Source organism: Euprymna scolopes, chromosome 15 (genome assembly GCF_053919585.1).
Source record: "Euprymna scolopes isolate OS-2025 chromosome 15, ASM5391958v1, whole genome shotgun sequence".
NCBI classification, from domain to species: Eukaryota; Metazoa; Mollusca; class Cephalopoda; order Sepiida; family Sepiolidae; genus Euprymna; species Euprymna scolopes.
This window is the reverse complement of record NC_136496.1, coordinates 22,888,428-22,912,862: the sequence shown is the minus strand read 5'-3', so window position 1 is coordinate 22,912,862 and position 24,435 is coordinate 22,888,428. Positions and strand designations below refer to the sequence as shown.

Here is a 24,435-nt window from a genome sequence, read left to right as displayed (position 1 = left end):
TGTAATAGCTTATGTAACCAATTTAAAAACTAACGCAATCAATTTATACTATTGCAATATTTTTAAAAAATTTGAATGCGTTAGTTTATAAATTACTTGCGTTAGCTTTTAAATTTATGGTGTTATTTTTTAAATTGATTGCTTTAATTTTTAATTAAATGGGTTGATTTTTAATTGAATGGGTTAGTTTTTAATTGAATGGGTTAATTTTTAATTGAATGGGTTAGTTTTTAATTGAATGGGTTAGTTTTTAATTTAATGGGTTAATTTTCAATTGAATGGGTTAGATTTTAATTGAATGGATGAATTATTAATTGAATGGGCTAGTTTTTAATTTGAATGCCTTATTTTTTCTTTTGGTCATGTGGAGAGGCCTACCTTGTATATCATCGCGTGGTTTCAAAACAGAATAACATATTCTTTCAAACTGAACGCGTCGGTGACTAATATTTTAAAGCAGGGAACACCAAAGTTTTCGAACTGGGGTGGGGACATTCAAAACAGGCAACGAATGACTTGGACGTATTTTATAATGCTTTTCCTCTTAGGGTTACTTTTAGTGATGCTGGTTCTCCAAAACGTTTTGGTTTTAATCATTTTCTGACCGAAACACACAGACACAGACACACACACAGACACACACACACCGAGACAGACAGACAGACACACACACACACACACACACATATATATGAGCTATGTTTCCATATTTCTCTTTTAAGGAGTTTTTCTTGATATTCATAGGTTTTCTTTGGGCCGGATAAAATACTTTGGCTGAGCGAATCCGTCCGCGGGCTGTAGTTTGGACACTCCCGTTTATAAGCAATTTCAACAAATTAGCTACAGAGATATGAGTAATTTATAGGGAAATCAATTTTTTCTTTACTAAATGTAAGTGTTTATTATTACTGTTATTTAACTGCTTCTATGCTGAATGCCAAAAGGGAAATAGCATGTTAAACAATTCTGTAGTTTTTTTATGGCATACGTGTTTCTTCACCTCGAACAGGAGATATTTAGAATGTTATGGGGTGGAAATATCAATGGATATCGACCACATTAATTAAACGTAACGGTAGATTCAAGTAAAATGGCATCAACTTCAACAACAGAGAACACGTGTAATAGTCACAAAAATGGGTTTTATTATTTTTACGAGGAAACTATGCGGGATTTAGATCTGAACGCTTATTCAATCAATGGGGTGTATTATGTGCTTTCAATTATGCTAGTCTTCCGTACTGAAATTTACACAATGTTTCGTAACATTGACTATTTACCAACATTCCTGCTTGTAACTTACAATGGATTTTATTAAATATATATATATATATATATATATATATATATATATATATATATATAATTTTCACTGGATCTATATTAATACATAGTAAGATAATTAACTATCACCAACACACCCACACACTCACACACCCATACATCCACACACACTCACACATCCACACACACACACACACACACACACACATAAACGCACCCAACCACACACACACACAAACTCCATACACACACACAAACTCACACACTCCATACACACACACACTCACACACTCACACACTCCATACACACACACACTCACACACTCCACACACGCACAAACACACACACACATGTATATATATATATATATATATATATATATATATATATATATATATACTAGTAGACCGCCAGACCCTGCCCGGTCTCAAAATACGCTTTAATATACTACTATAATTCATACTAATTATGTATTAATAATTATTCGGCCAATTCATTATCGATTATTTTATTGTGCCTAATATATTGTAATGATATCAAAATTTAAAAAAAAAAACAATTGTATTTGTGTGCCATCACATAAAATCGAAACCGAAACAAAAAACTCTTTAGCCGATTTCCTTAGCGTCTGAGACAGGCTTGGAAATTGTTAAAACAAATTGTTTAACCTAGAAATGTAAATTTCTGTATGTAAACATGTTAAGCCAGCAACTCCTGCCAAAGTCATCTGCGTTGTTTTAAATTTTGACATTTTAGCAGAATTTTTCGCCGACTAAAAACCGAATCGAAAAGTTGCTGCTGGTCCGCATACGCTATATAGCAAATTTCTACGCTATATACCAAATGGTTAGAGACAAGTTTGGTAAAGACTTTTCTCACACACCCTAACATGTTCAAGTGAGAATTTTTAATTTCCATCATATCTAATATCTTATATCAATGCACTTTCTAATATATCGACCAACCTTTTTTTTATTCAATGTTCACCCCAAACAAGGCACAGTGTCACTTTGAAGCAGGGGGCTACTATCATGGACTTAACTTGCAGGGTCATTATGAAGGGAGATGAGTTGAAAGATGTTTGTTCGCATTACACTTGAACTCATGCATATCAGTACAGTTGGGAAAGCAGAATCCCGGAAGGGATTTCCAAGGATCTGCAGTTCTGGGGAAGAAACTATTGGAGTAAAAGGCTTTCTTGCACCTAGGGAGCTCTACTGTAAAGGGATGAGACTTAGTAGCTTGTCGGATTTGTAGGAGGTAGTTACCTCGAGGAGGTACAAGTGTTTGCAGTTCGTCAGAGCATTCACCATTAAAGTATTTGTAGAAGAGGCAGAGGGATGCAATATCTCGACGATGGGACAGAGGCTGAAGCCTAGATGACAGTTCAGGACCTATCAGGTTGGCGACTCTCTTTTGAACGCTGTCCAGGAGCGAGAGACAAGCAGCAGATGCACCAGCCCAGATGTGACAACAATCCTCCATACATGGGTGAATGGTGGCCTTATAGAGGTACAGGTTACTTTCAGGCGTACGTAGTTTTCTAGCACGGTAAACGGAGCCAACATCCTTGCAGCAGCCTTGGCAATGCTCTCAATGTATCTATTCCAGTTCATATTCCCTGTAAACGTTAGGCCGAGGAGTTTAGAATTAATATGAAATACTTACACTTATTTTACAGTTATACAAATGTGTACACACACACACACACACACACACACACACACACACACACATATATATATATATATATATATATATTAGACATTAAGAGGAGATTATAAGTAGATATATGCCCGTTCACATACACTTCTCAGGATAAAGCTAGAACGCAGAATAAGATAGAATCGAGCAATTACATCGACAACGGATAACGCCAAACCCAAAGTGGGTTTCGATGTACTGCATCTCATCAGTGATGTGCTCCGACATAGGCGCGAACCCAGGTCGTCGCACCTTGTTGTGCAATATTGACTACCTGACCATATGGGCCACGGCGCAATCCATTAGCTATACCTCGATTTTTAAATTCTTATATTGGTTATCCAGTTCTACATTCTACGATGTGACAAGCAACGCATCCTATACAACTAAGATAGTTACTGCTGGTATGCAGGCTGTAGATATAATATTTGCAAACATTAACTCAAATTAGCCGACTCCCCAAACACGCGTGTTTGTACGTGTGTGTGTTTTTGGGTAAATGAAAAGAAACATCCTTGGTTGTTTAAAAGACAAAAACGAAGCCTTGACGCGCTGGTGGAACATAGTAAAGTGTGAAAAAAAATGCGATCTGACAGGTGCCCGTTTTTGAGGAATTAATGACGAGAATTTTTACTGCGGGGCAGGGTTTTATTTACCGCGAGTCTGTTAGCTTTTTTTTTCTACGAAAAAGCTTAATGCACATGCGGCGATCGTAAGCAATATCTATTCAGCAGTTAACATTTTCTGCGGGACAGTTTTTAATGAAGTCAATAACCGGGCTTGTTTGTTTTTACCTAACTTTGGGGAAAACCATTTCCCTGTCTATTAGGGGGAGTGTCTCCTCTCGAAATGAAAGCAACCATCTGATAAGACGAAGCCGACATTGACCAAACGTTAAATCGCTTTCTAGACATCGTTTCGCTTTTTTATACCGAAAAACGAAAGCAACAAGTGCCGATCCAGAAATGTCGAATATTTAACGTTTCAAAGTCGGACTAATTAAATAGAGATGCCACCTTCCTTGTTGAGTCGTAGATATTATCATTTAGACGTGATATAAAAAGTTTTAAAAATGAGCGACCGCCTGGAGAATCCGCCGGAAAAAAGGCCCTTTGAAGACATACACAAAAAGCGAATATACATACATACACACATACATACATACATGATGATGATTGAAACGTCTTGTCAGACGAGTGCCACTCTCTCAGACACTGGAAGTTCATGAGCCCGAAAATGATATATAATCCTGCCGGCGAATTAACATGCTCAAGAAGACATGACACTAAAGACGGTCATTGGTATACATGCATATATATATATATATATATATATATATATATATACACGCACACACACATACATATATACACATATCACACACATATATACAGTCATACATACACAATACACATTACGCACACAAACATATACATACATACACATGCAAACATACACAAGACGGTCATTGGTATACATACATACATGTCTATAAGCATACGCTCATATATACCCATATACATACACAATGCATAATACACAAACATGCATATACATACCCACATGCATGCATACACATATACACACATATACACACATATACAAATACATACATATACTTACACATACATAGACGTACACATATGCACATATATACACATACACTTACCTACATGTACATACACATACATATATATGCATTCATGCACATATACACATACATATACATACACACATGCATAGATACACGTACAGATATATGCATATACACACATACATGCATACAAACATATATAAATGTATATAATTACACACACAAACATATATACACGCAGACACATATACATACATATCCACATAGATATAAATACATATAAACACACATGTACATTCTCTTCTTCTTCTTCTTCTTCTTCTTCTTCTTCTTCTTGCTCGTCCGTCGGAATCGATGATGACCAAGGTATCAATCAATTCGGCGTCAGGGGTTTGTGGGTCCTGAGATGGCTGATGAGGCCAATCCGTGCTCGGCAGACTCTTCCACACTCTGGACACGTGAAGGCGGTATCGGCAGGCTGTGAACAGGCAGCTCTCTCCTTCCTCCTCTTGCGCTTCTACTGGTCGTGTGTCATGCGTTGATTCTCTGCCCTGTCGGCTCCTAGGCTGATGACGCAACGCCAGGCCGAACGTTTAGCAACGCGACTCTCACAAGACTGGGGGCTGATGTCAAAGTCTTTTAGGGACGTTCTCAGACAGTCTTTATATCGTTTCTTTTGGCCCCCTGCATTCCGCTTTCCCTGGCTGAGTTCCCCATAGAAAAGTTGTTTTGGGATTCGGCTGTCGTGCATGCGATAGACATGGCCTGCCCACCGGAGCTGGGTTTTGCGGATTATGGTGGTGATGGTATGGAGCCCCGCGCGCTTCAAGACTTCTGTGTCAGGAATTCTGTCTTGCCAGCGGATGTTGAGAAGATTACGGAGGCATCTGAGGTGGAAGCCATTCAACTGTTTTTCATGTCTTTTATATGGCGTCCAAGTTTCGCAGGCGTAGAGTAGGGTTGTCAGGACGACCGCTCGGTATACTTTCAGTTTGGTTGCGAGTGTAATGCCTCTCCTCTTCCACACATTGTCTCTAAGTCTTCCAAATGCACTGCTCGCTGTGGAGATCCTATGGTTAACCTCAATGTCAATGTTGGCGGTGCGGGAGAGGGTGCTGCCAAGGTAGGTGAATTGCTCCACAGCATGGATCTTCTGTCCTTTGACAGTGATGCCGGGTTCATGGTATGCATCTCCTGGGGCGGGTTGGTACATAACTTCTGTCTTCTTTGTACTGATGGTGAGACCAAAGTTGTCACAACTGGTGGAAAATCCGTCCATTTGACGTTGCATCTCTATCTCATTTGGGGCATTAAGGGCACAGTCATCGGCAAAGAGAAGGTCTCTGATGATGGTTTCCCTCACTTTCGTGACTGCCTGCATTCGCCTGATGTTAAACAATTTCCCGTCACATCTGTACTTGATGACAATGCCAGAATGACTGTCTTTGAAAGCGTCCTGGAGCATGGCAGAGAAAACCATGCTGAAGAGCGTCGGGGCTAAGACACAGACCTGCTTGACCCCGTTGGTCACAGGGAAGGGTTCTGAGGGGTCGCCGTCATCCAGGACACGAGCGGTCATGCCCTCATGGAACTGCCTGACAATGGCGATGAACCTGTCTGGACAACCAAATTTTTTCATGATCCGCCAGAGGCCATTCCGGCAAACAGTGTCGAAGGCCTTGGTCAGGTCGACGAACGTGGTGAAGAGGCCCCGGTGCTGCTCGACACACTTCTCCTGCAGTTGGCGTGCAGCAAAGATCATATCAGTCGTCGCGCGGCCCGCTCGAAAGCCACACTGGCTCTCGGGAAGAAGACAATCTTCAAGGTGCACCAGCAGGCGGTTGAGAAGGACGCGGGCCAGGATTTTCCCGGCGATGGAAAGAAGGGATATCCCGCGGTGGTTGTCACATGACTGACGATTTCCCTTGCGTTTGTAAATGTGAACGATAGTAGCATCACGAAAATCTTGCGGTAATTCTTCACTCTCCCACATGGATTAGAAGAGTTCTGTTAGTCTTAAAAGCAGTGTAGGTCCACCAGCTTTATATACTTCTGCTGGAATTGAGTCGGGGCCGGGGGCCTTCCCAGAGGAAAGTTGCTTGATGGCTTTGCTTACTTCCTCTGACGAGGGTGGGATGTCGAGCTCCTCGTTGATAGGCTCCTGGCGTAGTCGATCGATGGCTTCATCGTTGATGGAAGATGGTCGGTTTAGCACACTGTTAAAGTGCTCCGCCCATCTATCAAGGATTTGCTTTTTGTCATTCAAGACAGTTGTTCCATCGGAGCTAAGCAGGGGGGAGGAGCTAGAGGACTGGGGACCGTAGACAGCCCTCAGCGCATCGTAAAACTTCCTCATACCTGGCTATTGGCATGCTCCTGGATCTCATCTGCTTTGGCGCTGAGCCAGGCATCCTGCATGGAGCGGAGTCTGGCCTGCACCTTGCTGCGGATGTTGATGAAGGCAGCTTTCTTTGCAAAACACTTGGGGTCACTCTGATGTGCACGGAGAAGTTGGCGTTTCTCCTCCAGGAGGGGCTGAATCTCAGAGTCATTTTCATCAAACCAGTCCTGGTGCTTCTTTTGCTTGGGTCCAATGATTTCGAGAGCGATGGAGTAGGTGGAGTCTCTGAGGTGTGCCCACTGATCTTCGATAGTGTCCGAGATGGGGAGGGGGACAGATAGCTTGTCTTTGATTGCTTCCTGTAGCTCATGGATGACATCTGGACTTTTAAGTTTTTCCAGGTCAAGGCGCTTTGTGACTTTCTGGCCCTGAGACCGCCTCTTGGGTTGGATGTAGAGGCACATTTTGGATATGATCAGGCGGTGGTCTGTCCAACAGTCGGCACCACACACAGCCTTGGTCAATCTTACGTCTCTCCTGTCCCTTGCCCTGATGATAACGTAGTCAATCAGATGCCAGTGGTGGGAGCGTGGGTGCATCCACGACGTCTTGTTACGGGTGGGTAGGCGGAACATGGTGTTGGTGATGGAAAGGTCGTGTGCAGCGCAAAGGCTGAGCAGCCGTAGGCCGTTGCTATTGCACTTGCCCACTCCATGGTGGCCAAGGACCCGGTCCCAAGTGGAATGGTCCATGCCAACGCGGGCATTGAAGTCGCCGAGGACGATGAGCTTCTCTCTCTGCGGAGCAGCGGAGATAAGGCTTTCCAGATCTTCATAGAACTGGTCCTTGGTATCTTTGGGGTTAGTCATGGTTGGTGCGTAGGCGCTGATCAGTGTGGCGGTTCTTGCCTTGTTAAGCGGGAGTTGCATCTTCATCAGCCGGTCATTGATGCCGTCCGGGATGCTAACCAGCTTCCTCACGTGCTCAGTCTTGATGGCGAAGCCCACGCCAGCCTCTCTGCGCTCCTCGCCGCTGCGTCCACTCCAAAAAAAGGTGTAGCCGCCACCTGACTCTGTCAGTTGACCCTTGTCTGAGAGGCGAGTCTCACTGAGGGCTGCGATGTCTACCTTATAACGGGCAAGCTCCCTTGCTACGAGAGCAGTTCTTCTCTCGGGTCGGTCAGCTCTGGTGTTGTCGAGCAAAGTACGGACATTCCATGATGCTAAGGTAAGCACCAACCCTTTCTTTCTCATGTCTCGACCGCTGTGAGTGGAAACCCCGCCAGCCGCGGTATGCTGGCCAGGGGTGATGGTGAAGCAGCTATGTTTAGGGCTCCTTTTATCGCCCCGTCCTCATGCCATGCAGGCGAGCAGAGTGATCCTGAAAAGGACTGCTCGGTCGGCCAGCCAGTTGCCTGCACCCCCTCGCTGCTTCGGTCGAGTGGAGTACGACCAGTTTCTGGGCCGCCTGTGTGCAGGTTTGCAGCTACAGCTCCCAGTGATTTCCACACCTGCTGCTTTGCCGCTCGCCCATCGTCACAGGGCTTGGTGTTGACGCAATGTTTGACACCCTGACTTGCGCTGGATTTGGATTATAGTGAGGGGGACTTGCGCTGCATCGGCCTCACTCTCTCGTCCTGGCCCGCCCAATTCCAACGGCAAGACATAGTCGAGACGGCTGGGGACGAACAAGGGTGCAGGAGCTGCCGGAGGGAGGCAAGTATGCCATCCAACCGCCTAAGGGGCTCCACTCCATCGTTTCTGTCGGGGTTGCTCCCCTAGCCTTATCCATTTCCATGGCTCTCACAAGGCAGTGAGGCCATTTGACCCATGGCTGGGATAGGGATTGGTAATGTGTCAGGGCATGTCCACACGTCGGTGGGCCGTAGCACAGTCCCTCTGGGACTCCCTACTGTTCCGAGATCCTCTACTGATTCAGCCTGGAGTCGCATGACAACCAGTTACCGTGTGTGACCACGAGGAGGCACAGCAGAGGTCTTGATGATGGAGAGGCTGTGTACTGACAGGAGAAGACTTACGCACTCGGCTTCTCGTTTCGCGCAAGGCTAGCCAGTGGTGGTTGCTGAGAGCGAGATGGTGCGTAAGCCAAGACGCTACCTTATAGCTAACACACTTGCGCATCACATCACCCTGTGTGCATTACACACACACACATGTACATATATAAATATACACACACATACATATATAAATATACATACACATATACATACATAGATACATATAATGATGGCAGATTAATTGTTACATGCATCCAGCATTTCAGGGGTACACACGTCACAGCGTTTTTATCGCCACAGGACTTTTTTTTTATAGACAAATACCTGAGGGAGTATCTATACAAAGATGATGTTACAGAGTTTTAGCTTTGTACGACAGCTAAATCTCTCTCTCTCTCGGTTCAAACTGTTGACATCCAGCAACAAGCAAGAGCAAGATAGCCAGCAACAAGTCAAACTGCAGACCAGCTTAATGCAGGTACTGGTCTCCCGTTTTGTTGTTGTTTTTTTTAAATCAGAGATCCGCTTCTCCCAGAGAGTCTGCCCTCACCACGCCCCACGGGAACCCTCTCCATCCAACACACACATAGAAATGAACACATGCATACATACAGATGTATGCCAACATACATATTCATATACACACACATGCAAACATACACACATAGTAGCACACAAATACGCATATGCATACATATTCATATACATACGTACACATATTACACATGAAGGAACACTCCAAAAGTCTTAAATACTCAATGGTCAGGACGACGATGATGGTTATGGGCACGATTAAAAACAACAACAAAATGGCACGGATTTACATCTTGTTCTTATTTTTACAAAAAAGTTTCACTATAAGACTATCACTTCTGAAGTAGAAAATGATGATGATATGGACAATTCACACATTATTTCACAAATAAAATCGACGACGAGTCAAATGTAAACACAGTCCAACCAACATATATTAAAGACGCTTACTCTTTTTTCTTTTTAATAAAATGTTTGGTTTAGACTAACACTTTTGGGTAGTAAATGATGATGATATGGACAAATTCACACATTATTTCACATACATACATACATACATACATACATACATACACACATATTCGCTTTTATATATATAGATGAGTTTAGACAGCTATCTAAATCTTTACAGAGAGGCGGGTGAAGCTAAGGAAAACTTACGGTTGATATCGGCTAAATTGTTTATTAAAGAAAAACCTATCATTTTATGCATTCAAAACGACAAATCTTATAAATTCAAAGAAATGCACCTGATCGGCTAAGAATGGTTTCATTCGATTTTTACTAAATCATGAATAATAAAAGGCATCATCTCGTGTGACACACCGGTTCCTGACAGATCAATGTAGTTAAGCAAGTATCAGCCTGGTCATTACGAGATTGGTGACCATTTTGGACTTCTAGATGCTGTATCTGTTCTCCACTTATATCATCAGTGTTTACAGTCGTCTTGGACTTCTCCTTGCCACTGGACCCAAGCAGTGCCTATGAAGAAGAGATGAGGTTGTGATTGCGTAACCCTTGCTACACAATTACACTCACAACTGCCCCTAACTGAGTGGCCTTTGTCTTTCGAGACTGCACGGAGCTATAGACTAATTCATGCCAATGCCTGCGCCAAATCAGATGCGCATGTGGTAATTTATGTAATTTATCCCAGACGATGAATCCTAAAGGATTTGAGAGTATTTGGATTATGATAAATATGTTGATTATTTCAGCCAGCCCCGCCAGCAGTGAAGACTGTTATTCGGAAGTTTGAAACGACCGAAAATAGAATTAATAAACAAAACAAAATCTATTTTATTTAATGAAATATGCCATAGAGAAAAATGCTGCTTTAATATATATATATATATATATATATATATATATATATATATATATATATATATATATATATATATATATAATTTAAAGGAGATTAGAATAATAGTCTAAAGAGCTAAGTGTATTTTAATGTAATAGTGAAATTATAATATATATATACAGTGATGATCATATTTATTGGCACGGTAAAATAAAAGTTAAATTTTGTCTAATACATTCTAAAAAAGGGATTAAATTAAAGAAAATAACAAAGTATATTATGTATTTTTAACTGGCCTTTCCGATGCAGCAATCGGATTTTAGAAAAAATAAATAACAAAGGAACAACAAACATAATTGCAAAAAACCCTTGTTCAAAATTATTGTTTTGCAGTTACTAACATTTGCATATTATAAAAATGAATTTATATACTCAATATATACTCAACTTAACACCTTAAGGTCAATTGGGGTCAACGGGAACAACGCGGCTGTATATGCATGCTAATGACTAGCATATATATATATATATATATATATATATATATACATATATATATATATATATATATATACGCATATATATACATATTCACATTAAAATAAATTAAAATGAAATATATGGAAATATAAGATAGAGTCATAAGGTAAAGTTTTATGTAGGAGAAATACAAAAGTTTCTATAAATATATTTATTCGAGCAATAAAAACATAAATGTTATTTTCATGTTTGTGTAAAAGGTTTCGCAGCTCAGGTATAGAAACACTTGTAATACCCGCTGTATTTACAGGAAATATTGTATTATTTAAGAAATAATATATTGTATATACTGCTTTCTTTTATGGTAGCAAGTCATTATTAATGTTTATTTTATTTTATTTTTTAGGTAAGCCATTTGGATTATTATCACTTACATCACAAAATTGAATCTTATAAGGAAAGGTAAGTTCTGTTTTCTAATTTTTTTTCTTTAAAAATATTAATAGATATGTCGCTTTTTTCATCGTTGGTCATATTGTTCCAAGTGTCTTTAGCAAATTTCGATATGACAATTGTAAATTAATTGAAACATTTTAAATAATACTAAAAAAAATTCATTTGTTATAATTATAAAAAAAATATGTTTGTGTATACACTACAGAATTCCAATGTTATCACTTTATTTTTATAATATCTATTCTGAATCCGATGAAATATGTACGGGTTGTTTCTTCCGACCCAACATTGCTTCAGTTAACTTGCAGTTACGTTTTTTGTTAATTTTTCTTTCACTTTCCTCTCTATATATCTCTTGTAATAATGTATTCTTCTTAATAATACACACACACACACACACACATATATATATGTGTTTGTGTATGTATGTGTGTCTGTATGTGAGTGAGTTCGATCTCTATGAAAACTTGTTAATTAAAGCAAGATTTGATATAAAGTTTTATTGAAAAAATACTTAATGAAATTGCGTCATTGAATGAAGTGTGCGTGTTACATAGCTGGTATATTGCGAGTGTATATAAACGCGGGGACTAAAACGTCTACATGTTATATAATCGTCTATATGACGTTATGTATATATATATATATATATATATATATATATATATATATATATATATATATACACACACACATATATATATATACATAAATATATATATTAATATCTATATGTATATATATAAATATATATATGTATGTTTATATATATAAATATATATATTAATATATACATAAATGTACATATATAAATATATATATATGTATGTTTATATATATATATATATATATATATATATATATATAGTTTTGAAAATAAGTGGAAGTTTCTCAAGAGCTCTTTCGGCTATCATCTCATCAGGAGAAAATCGATAGCGTACAAAATAATATCATGTCGAAAATAAAGAGTTCTAATGGTAAACTTATTAAATGTGCCAAAAGTACTGGGGCACTAAAATAAATTTATTAACGTTTAAAAACGATTAAAATAATGGCACAACGAGGGAGAACAAAAAAAACGGGAGAAACAATATATATATATATATATATATATATATATATATATATATATATATATATATATATATGTTACTTGCTGGAGGTTGTGTACGTTTTTAACACATATAATAAACGAGTAGCGTAACAATATTTCAATAAACGAGAGGTATAGCATTATTGTCTGCTTGGCCAGATACGGGTAAGACATACCATTTTAGTCGTAACAAGCACCGAATTAGTTTCATACGCGCTTTTGAATATGCAAGTTATTTTCTGCGTGACACGAACCAAGGGAGATTATAACATTTTAGAAAGTTTTTTTTTTATTAGAACAAAAATTCATCTTAATCTGGAAATATAGTTAAGTGGTAGAACCTTTGCCTGCAAATCGGATGATCTTCTTGCGCAAGCCCAGCTGTAACTCACCATTTTATTTGAATTTTCTTATTAATCAGTTTAATTTAAATAAAATAAGACGTGCCATTTAACATCGCCGCAAATCATTTTTCTGTTTGTATATTTAAAAATCAACATTAATTTGAAGTGAATTTTCCGGGGCATTCATCGTCAAATCCAAATATCAGCTTACGTGATATTGTAACCAAATACAGACAGAATTATATGAACGATATTTTCATTATTATTATTATAATTATTATTTTATTTTTATTTTTACAAATTTGTCTAACGGGCAAATTATTCCTCGTAACATATACTGTTCAATAGAGGATTGATTCTATAATAATGCATACGTGATTTGCATGGATTAAAATGTCATGCTTAAGCGTATTGTACGACCGGGCACCACTGGGATGCCGCCTTGTTTCTAAATATTTCTAATCTAAACACTGACAGTTAGTCATGTAGCAGGCCAACCGGTATTTTCCGGGAGCCAATTATATAACACGCGAGATACAAGCGAGTGTTATTATACCTCTCGACCCCACATGTCTTTTAAAGCTTATAGTACATCGTGTCTATTATTCTGGAGATCAGTGTTCACTTTTATGATGGTTCTGTAACTTGCGAGGTGATGTAAATAAAATCCCAGGGTAAATGTAATAGTTGATATGTTCCTTTTTATTAATTTAACTAGAGGGAGATGTGGAAATTCCACAGACGTAGCCCTCATTTGTAACATATTGTTATTGTGCAATCTGTGGACGTTCAACGTGAATAAGGACCCCGTGATATTATAGTAGCCTTTATGTTAAAATATAAATGTATTTATCTAACTAATGTGCTTAAAATAGTGTCAGGATATATTTGATTATTGCAGTTTTACTCGAATATCTCTATAGGAGTAATTGATATATTTTCATTGTATGGACGTCCTATGCGCACAGAGACCCCACCATACTATTATGCCATCTTAAGACAAAACATGTTATGCGTGGATGCTAGTCGGAAGACTACGAAGGTATATTTTTGTTTCAAGTCCGGCACAAAAGCGGAATAATTTTATTTGACCTTGAAAAATTTTTTTTTTTATTCTATTCTATTAACATTGCGCCTCCGGTGATCGGGAGATCTTATTTATTAAAAAAGAAAATAGAATGTGGTAAATAAGGCTATTACAACAGCATATTCTTTTCCTTTTTTTTTTTTTTTTGATTCTCAGGTATATATCCATTGATATCTTATATGTTTTTGAGTAGAGTGATGGGGTTGTCGGTGGATTGTATTTAACTGTGTCGGATATATACGCGAGAGTCAAAACAATGAAAAGAATATGCTGTTGTCATAGCCCTAGTGATAACATACTACGAATATTAGATCATCGTATCGATATACTAATTTAATGTTTGTAATATGTTATCCCATGTTATCCTCCTTAAGAAATAGGATCACCTGATCGATGTTTTTATAATTTGGAAACCGTACGTAGGTATGTATGTTAAAGGTACTAGTGTATTAATATATAAATTATTCAAGACACCCAAATAAATAAAAAAAATCAGATGAGCATCTCTGTGATTGCCATCACTTCAAGTATTATAAGATGTGGGCCGCCTTTGTCTTTCAAATTTCAAATGAGTTGCAGTAGGAAGAAGTCACATAATCACGTGATTTCTGTTGAATCCTTCTTTCAAGCCTTTAGCCGGTGTGATTTACAGTATAGAAGACATGGTCAACCGCTATCTTTGATCGACGTAAGGATTCAACGAACTCTGTTCTTAATGTAGCGAAATGAGCTATCAGGCTTTCTGTCTGTCTATAAGTCTTGATTTCTCGCGTGTGTATACAAGTTATCTGCCTTACCTTGGCAGTTTTTCTAAGTAAACCTTTTATAAAATCACCACCGTCTGAATTATTGTCCTCCAGAGACGCAACTGTATAAGGGTCCACACACGCTCGGGTAAGCTAAATTATGAAAAAGAGACAATATCTTCTGACGAAGCAACTTTAGAGAGTGTTGTTTATTTTAGAGACAGCAAACTTAAAATCACCAACAGCTGCGAAATTTTAACTCAAACAAAACAAAGTTGTCAATTAATTTTTTGTTTTAATTTCAGATTCTTTTCAGTTCAACTTGCTTTAGGCAATTCATCATAAAGCCACACACATTCAAACAGATTTTTATAAGGAAAATAAAAACACATTGCGTTGAATTTCCAAACTGCTTTTCAATACTGGCAAGGTCAAAAAAATGTTCTGAGCAGCTCCTGTCAGCATAAGGTAACACTATCATATTTAGGACGGCTTTTATACGGATAGAGGATTGCGTCGTGAGTGAGATGCTTTCTGGAAAGGAAACATTGTAAACTTATTTTCTCCAGATACAATGATAACAGAACTGATGTCCGTATTATTTGGATTCATCGAACTACAGGTATCATCTTGAGTGCTATTTTTCCAAACGTTTAAATCAATGAACCCTGCGACCTTCAGGTATATATTGTCGAACTCGGGAATGTTTCTGTCGAACTTGGGAATTTGGACATCATTTCAAACGGAACACTTTATTTTGTTCACGTTGATAGCATAGTCTACTTTCGCCAGTCATGATTTCATAGAGATCCTAAGTAAGTCCAAATTGTGTTTTGGCTGCTCCGTGAAGGTTCAATTCACAATGTGTGCGACCGAAAAATACAATTGCGATTTACTTAGGACCTTTATGCTGGCGTAACTGACGGAACGAGAGAATATTGTCCTGAAGTAAATACAGGGTTCCCTTAGAAATTCCGCCCAAATTTCAGAGTTCAACAGAAACATTTCCGAGTTCTACAAGACGTACCTGAAGAAGGTCAGAAGGTACATCGATCGAAACGTTGTGAAAATGCATCTTTGGACGGATTCAGCTTTTATGCAAGTAGAGGATTGTATCGTGAGTTCGATGCTTTCTGGATAGGAAGAATGATTCAACTATTTTGTGTACGTATTAGGTGGGTTAATCAGACTACTTGTCTTATCTTGAATGTCATTTTTTTAAAATGTTTCGGTTAATTACGCAGTAGTGTGAGTACTTCGAAAAAATAATTGTGAACGTTATATTTTCAGGAAAGTTGAAGATGCGCTTCTCAGTGCTAGCGTCCGAGAGCTAAAATAGCGAATTACTTAGGACCTCTATCCAGTCATAGCTGACAGAACGAGAGCATGAAACCAGCGTGAAGTAAATACAGGATTCTGTTCGAAATTCCGTCCAAATTCCCAAGTTCGACAAGATACACCTGAAGAAGCTCGGAGGTTACATAAGCCGAAGCGTTGTCAAAATGACACTCAAAATGATAACAGTTGCCTAAGGAATCCAAATAATGATAAAATAATACAAACAACCAATGTTTATATTAAAACTTAAGAATCGTAATATGTAATGCAATCTTTCAGGTCAGCAGTGAAAGTTGGTCCCAGAAATTTGACAAAACAGGCTGCTTTATCGAAGTAAACTCACACACATTGTTAACCATCATTGCAACCTCTCTCCCACAGAAGAGAGGTTGTGGGCCTGTCTGTTTTATCGTTATTTCCATGGCAGGTGCTCGTCCGAGCTCCAATTTCTAATCCCCCTAGTCTACCTTTTACGAAAAATACCAGTCTAGCTGAAACCACTGTCAGTAATTTCCCCCACTCTTTATCCGTGCCTAAATCAAAACGTAGATTCCATGACCAAATTTTTTTTCTTAGAAGTGCATGCCTGTGGAATACTCTTCCGTTTCCCTGATTCTCACCTGACTACAACTTGGATGTCTTCAAGTCCAATATAAACAAATTCCTGATGAACCGCCCCCTTAACTTAGACACTTTATCAAATCTCCAATGCTAACTATTACTACAATACTATCCCATTGATTACTGTACACGCAATAACACTTATCCCCGAGTGGTTTCCGGGCCCTGATAAGTGGTGACTTCCATGTAAAAAAAATAAATAATGAACCAATGGGCATTGTAATATTCGATTTATTGCTAGTCAAGCTCCTTCAGTATTTGACAGACTATGGATATCAACTAAGGGATGCCTGCACATGAATGTTTTTGTAGCAGGAGATGCGCAATCTCCAATCACACCTCTCCGGCATCGATATTGTTAAATACCACTGGCAAGTGAAGTGTATGTTCATAACGACTGGAAACAAATGCGGAGATAAATGGAAAGCACATACAGCGCCAAGAAATTTCACAAATAGTCACCCATCTGATATTAACCAGGTTCAACGTTGCTTAACTTCGGTTATCTGACGATAACCGGTGTTAACACGATTATCCCGTATAGTAGCTCCAGCTTGTAGATCCGGCAAAATTCAGTAAACAAGCGGAAAGGTTTACTCTCTGTACACCTTGACAGAGTTTCCTATTTAATATCCGCACTTCAAATAACCCATGAGAATTTACCAGATGCAAAGAAATGTAAAAGTGTTTCTTTTCACTTTGTTTTTTTTTCTCGCTTCAAATCCTGGCATTTTAAAAATAAATTTTATTAACGATTTTACTCGAACTGTTTTATTTTATTTGTTTCATCATTGAAATGCTATATTTAGTTTGAGGCATAGACTTTTAGTAAACAACCTTCGAGTTATCTAGTTTATGTTATTCTTTTGCGTTTCTCTTATTTGGTTTATCTTGAAAAGGGTTTGTAGCTAAGATATTGATTCGTCGTCTGTTTTGTTTTAGTTTTTAGTATTTTTTTATAAATATTAAATGTACATTACCTTTTTTTCTCCCATTTTTATGTCCCTTTCTCCAGTTCTTATCTGCTTTTACAACGAATTTCGGTTACTCTTTTTATCTGTTTCCTTCTTTTTCTTCCATTCTATCTCTCTATGTATCTATTTATTTATTTATCTATCTATCTATCTATATATATATATATATATATATATATATACATATATATATATATATATATATATATATATATCACCAACCATATATACATCTACTTCAAAATCCAGTACTATATATATATATGTATATATATATATATATATATATATTAATTATTATATATGTAAATTTTCATATCAGCTACGATGTGCAGACAGTTTCAATCATATTTGATCTCATTTATTAAGTGCGATTCTCTCTGAATATTCAATCAACTGCATTTAAGTCATTAAAAATACATTATTAAACCTTATCAAGCACTTTTTCTCGCTATCGCCGCTCTATCTCTCTCTCTCTATCTATCTAACTATCTATCTATCTAGCTATCGCCCACCATATATACATCTACTTCAAAATCCAGTACTATATATATGTATATATATATATATATATATATTAATTATTATATATGTAAATTTTTATATCTTGCTATTTGATCTCATCAGGCAAAAAGAATTATAATAAAAAAATTAAAATGTTTCAAGACCAATTTCAAATTTGAGGAGAGAAAATATGCCATGACTTACGTGAAGCAAATTTAAGTTCTTATGGATTTAAATTAATTACAAAAGTCAAATTTAAGTTAAAGAAGGAGAAAGGAGTTTAAAAGGATAGTTTTAGGGAAGAGTTAGAGAGAGTAATAAGAAGAGAGGTGTAATATAAAGATATAGAGGGGGTATGAATACACTAAGGGGAAGTAAAGGAGATGGGGTAAAACAATTGGCATGTAACTAACGAAGATATCAGACGACGATATTAACAATATTATAATTCCAATCATTTAAAAGTATTTCCACTATAGAAAAAAGTTTTTCTACATAAGATCATAATGTCTATCAATACAACACGATGTTTCTCGTTCAATTATTTATTTATTTACATATTTATTTATTTTAAAATTATATATTTTGTTTGAAATGAACGTTGACTTTTTCCCGTTATATCGGATTGGATATTTATTAATAATAAGTTTGAATATTGAAGCTTACCAAAGAGTATTTATTTTAGCATTTATGTAGTTTCCATATATACACATACATATGCATGCATACATACACATGCATACATACACATGTAGACACGCACACTAATGCACATGCATAGGATATACCCGCACAGAGACACACATATGTCCATGTATAAATTGTTTTTTAAATTTTTATTAATTTATATAAGTATCCATGTGTTTATTATTATTATTATTATTATTATTATTATTGTTATTATTATTATTACTGTTATTATTATTAGTAGTATTAATATTATTATTGCTGTTGTTCTTATTATTATTATTATCATTATTATTATTATTATTATTATTATTATTGTAGTGTATTTTTAGGAACAAAATTTGTCCTTATAAAAACATTTCTTCTTAGTATCTTATACATCTTTGAAAGTTTGTAACTTGAATTATATTATTGGGAGTGTATTAGTGGGATAATTTTCAATATATGTTAGCAAATAGGAACAGTGAAATTATTTAAACCGATATATAAAGTACGAATGTTGTATTGCAGAAAGTCTATTAGAGAAATAACGATCAGAGCTTGGGTATTAATTTTATTGAGGGAGTTTTGTAATATTGGATAACTTGGTATAATTATGGAAAGTTGTTATCTTAGGTTAATTTAGTTATTAGTCGTGGATTTAAACAAATTGGGTACTTAATTATATGGGTGTATTAGGCATATCACTAATATATATGCATATATAGACAACGCATACACATAGAAACCTTCATAGAAATATTGACACAATATCATTACTTGTGCAGTACATTAAAATATAAATATAAAAAATATACATGCATATATATGCGTATACCCAACATATAACCAAACATCATATACACATTCAAATATATATATATATATATATATATATATATATATATATCCGTATATATATATATATATATATATATATATATATATATATATATATATATATACTTATTTATATATATAAAAATCCGTAACTTTACTAAGATGATAAAATGTCTGTATGCGGTATATATGTTTATTTTCATGTATATTTGTATATGCGTATGTGTATCTTCACATATATATGTTTGTGCATGTGTGTGTACGTATGTCGTATAAATTGATATGTATATATATATATATATATATATATATATATATATATACATATCAATTTATACGACATACGTACACACACATGCACAAACATATACATGTGAAAATACACATACGCATATACAAATATACATGAAAATAAACATATATACCGCATACAGACATTTTATCATCTTAGTAAAGTTACGGATTTTTATATACTTATTGGTTGTATCAAATCAATAATTAATTTTTATCTTAATAAGTTAATATATCAAAGATTATTAAATAATAGTTATTACAAGTTAGAAAAGCATTTTATCCAAGGCATGAAAATTGTTAAACGAAATGTCTTTACTATAGGCTTTAAAAATAAAGGTACAAGATTCAATTTGAAATTTATTTATCTTCAAATTCACTTTTATAAATTTTACAAAGTAAGGTATAAAAATTTAATTTAAATTGAATAAACAATTTACCTTGGTTTTATTTTATGTAATGTACATTCTGTTGCACTTTTCAACAAATCATTGAAAATGTTATATCTATATCATAATAAGATGAAAGATAATGTTTTTAAATTACAACAAAATATCCATTACATAAAATAAGCCCATGCTTTTCTAACTTGTATCTGATCTTTTTAAGATTATATTTAAAAACTCTCCTTCTCTCTATTTCAGTTTGTATTTTTCCTCCCACCACAATGTATTTTTGCAACCCCATCTTTGTATTCTAACAGGTCTGAATATTCTCTCTCTTTCAGTTCGTATTTCTCCTCACACCACAACTGATTTTTGCAACCCCTTCTTTGTATTATTACAGGTCTGAATATTCTCTCTGTTTCAATTTGTATTTCTCCTTACACCACAACTCATTTTTGCAACTCCTTCTTTGTAATACAGATCTGAATAATGAGAAAACCTTAATTTTTTTAACAAAAACTTTAAAATAAGTTTTTAAATTAAATTTTTGTGAACATTTTTCACAATAGAAAATATTTAAAATTTAATAATATATATAATTCATCATTATAATATATATATTCGTCATATAATTCTCATTAACAAATATTTAGTACATAACGAGAATAACGGGATGAAAATTTCAAAAGGACGGTATAATTGGTTACGATCAATAGTAGTCCTCGCCAGAAAAATATTTGTTATTGTTATTCTATTATTATTATTATTATTATTTTATTTATTATTATTATTATTATTATTATTATTATTATTATTATTATTATTATTATTATTATTATTATTTAAAACATTCTTTGTCCTGTCTCTTTAGCGCGAAGACTAATAACTTTTAGTATACTTAGATAAATTAACGCATACATATATAGATATATATACTAATATATATATATATATATATATATATATATATAAAACCTTCATGTTCATATATACCTCGTGTTATAAACACTATTTATCTTCCTATGCATCTTTGTATATATTTTCATTGTTATTCTTCTATTATTATTCCTAATTATTATTATTTACTTATTATTATTATTATGATTTATATCTTTTTATTAATGTTTTAACATATGAGAAGAGTGTATTCTCATCAGAATCGCACATCAAAATTGGTTAAACGTGTTCTTAAGAAACTTAAAATACATTTAAACTCATCATTTCTATTTTAAAGCTTTTTTTTCTAAAGGCGTATAGCTTCTTTTTTTAAATTTAGGAACTTGAATGAAAGTATTTCAATAAACACCATTTTTTAAATTCCTTGTATATGTTTGGGATAATATTTTTATATATGTAAGGGATAAGAGTAGCTTAACATTTTAAAAAATTACATCAATATATTAAGTGCGAAATAAAATAAAACGAGTTAGGAGAAAACCCTTCGAGTTTGGGTGTTTTGTAACTGGAATTTTAGGTTTGTTAGTTGTAAATTTCATTAATGAAAATGTCGAGCTAAATGGGTGAATAAGGTATGTGTCTCACAGACAAAAATCGAGTATGCATATATAAACCCATATATATAAAACCAGAATATAACCTAATATTCATACTAACACTTACATATACGGATAACTGTATGCATATACATACAAAAATAGATCCATACTAAAACTATGTATACAAACACCCGTTATGCACACACACATATATATATATACATATATATGTATGTATGTATATATATATATATATATATATATATATATATATATATATATATATACTAATAAAAGTACCCGGCGTTGACTGGGTTCAAACACAGCCTACAGAAAATGGACTCTGATTTATGAAAGTATGATAGGTTATGAAAAGGAAGGGGTGTAAAGAGATAGCTTCGAATTCGGGGGTATCAAAACCGAAGTAAAATGTGATGAAAGTAAAAATAAAATAGATAAACCCCATAATTTATTATCCCATACCTGTTCAGACTGAAACACTTATCACTATATTCTGTGGATCTATATTAAAGAAAAAAAAACTTGTTAAACTTTGTGACATATTTCCATTCTATGGAGGTCAGGCGCGAACATCCCATAATTTTATCATACCAGATTTCTTCCAACTGAAAAGTAATTATCAAAGTATACTTACGCAGATGGTTATGAAAAGTCTTTATAAAAGTGTTTGCCTATTTCCATTCTATGGAGGCCAGGCGCGGACGCAGACGCCACAATTTTAGTATACCATCCCTATTTAAGTTAAACAAAATTATTAAAGTAATCTTATGTACATCTATGTCAAAAATACTTTTAAACGTTTTTTTTTTTTATTTTAAAATTTTTTATTTCTATATTTTGGGTACCAGGCGCGAACGCAGACCCCAACATTTTTATGAACCACTGTTCTGGCAGATCAAACATACCCATTACTGTGTCTCGATAGATCTTCTATAATTATATGCAATCAGTTTTTTTTTAAATAGTCAACCATATAGGAGCCTATTCATGACCAGACACACACACACACACACACACACACACACACACACACATACATTCAGCTTTATATTATATATATGTATATATATATATATATATATATATATCAATCCACAGACAAATACATATATACAGACATACAAATACATACAAGCGTATATACAAATACACAAATAAAACACATATATGCATATATGCATGCATATAAAGACCCAATAAACAAACATATACCTATATGCAGTATGCAGATTATCTTTTATTTTGGTAATAGATTTTTTTTCTAAACTAAAATTACTGAGAAGACATTCTTTATAATGTCCGCAGTTTATGGAAGTTGCTCACCTTTTATTGAGTAACGTATCCCTGTATTGAAATCCTATGATTAATAATTTCTTCGAAATACAAAGGTAACCTCGGGAGCTAAGTATATATATATATATATATATATATATATATATATATATATATATATATATATATATATATAAATTGATATATATATATATATCAATATATATCAATATATATATATGTATATATATATATATATATATATATATATATGTTATGAGAAAAATAGAAAAAACGAATGAAATTATTAAAAATCAACGTTTCGTCCTTATTTCAGAGGACATCTTCAGGATAATTGAAATTTAAAATAAACATCTTTTCTTACATTTTTATTTTTTATTTCAATTATCCTGAAGATGTCCTCTGAAATAAGGACGAAACGTTGATTTTTAATAATTTCATTCGGTTTTTTCTATTTTTCTCATAACATAACGTCAACCACTGCTGGTATTTTTTAATTCCTTATACATACATATATATATATATATATATATATATATATATATATATATATATATATATATATATATACTCGGGTTTATTGAACTTTTGAATAGTCAAGTCGCTGCCTGATGATATCTGTTGTTTGATTGAAACAAGTGGCTATTTGTAGCAGCGGGATGTGAGCATGTTTATATAACAATAAACAAGTATATATATATATATATATATATATATATATATATATATATATATATATATATATATATATTATTCCCACGGCCTGACATTACAGCCCACAATTCCTATGCGATTCTGTGATATTGTTGGCTGTAAAAATAATTATATATTCTTTAACATTCTGAAGTGGATGTATGGGGTTGTGAGTGTGTGGATGTGTGGGTGATAGTTAATTATCTTACTATGTACTAATATAGATCCAGGGAAAATTACATATATATATATATATATATATATATATATATATATATATATATTTCATAAAATCCATTGTAAGTTACAAGCAGGAATG

General features: G+C 34.8%; 1 protein-coding gene across 2 annotated transcripts in view; it reads left to right on the top strand.

Annotated features, from left to right (window-relative positions):
• The window catches only part of LOC145293747 (uncharacterized), a 340,430-nt gene that overhangs the window by 159,472 nt on the left and 156,523 nt on the right, over nt 1-24,435 (top strand). Inside the window, exon 2 of one of the 2 annotated variants that reach the window (XM_080140225.1) lies at nt 11,674-11,729. The exons of the other annotated variant lie outside the window; for it this stretch is intronic. The gene's annotated coding sequence lies outside the window, so the exon portion shown is untranslated. The remainder of the gene's footprint in view (nt 1-11,673; nt 11,730-24,435) is intronic. 2 annotated transcript variants of the gene reach the window in all.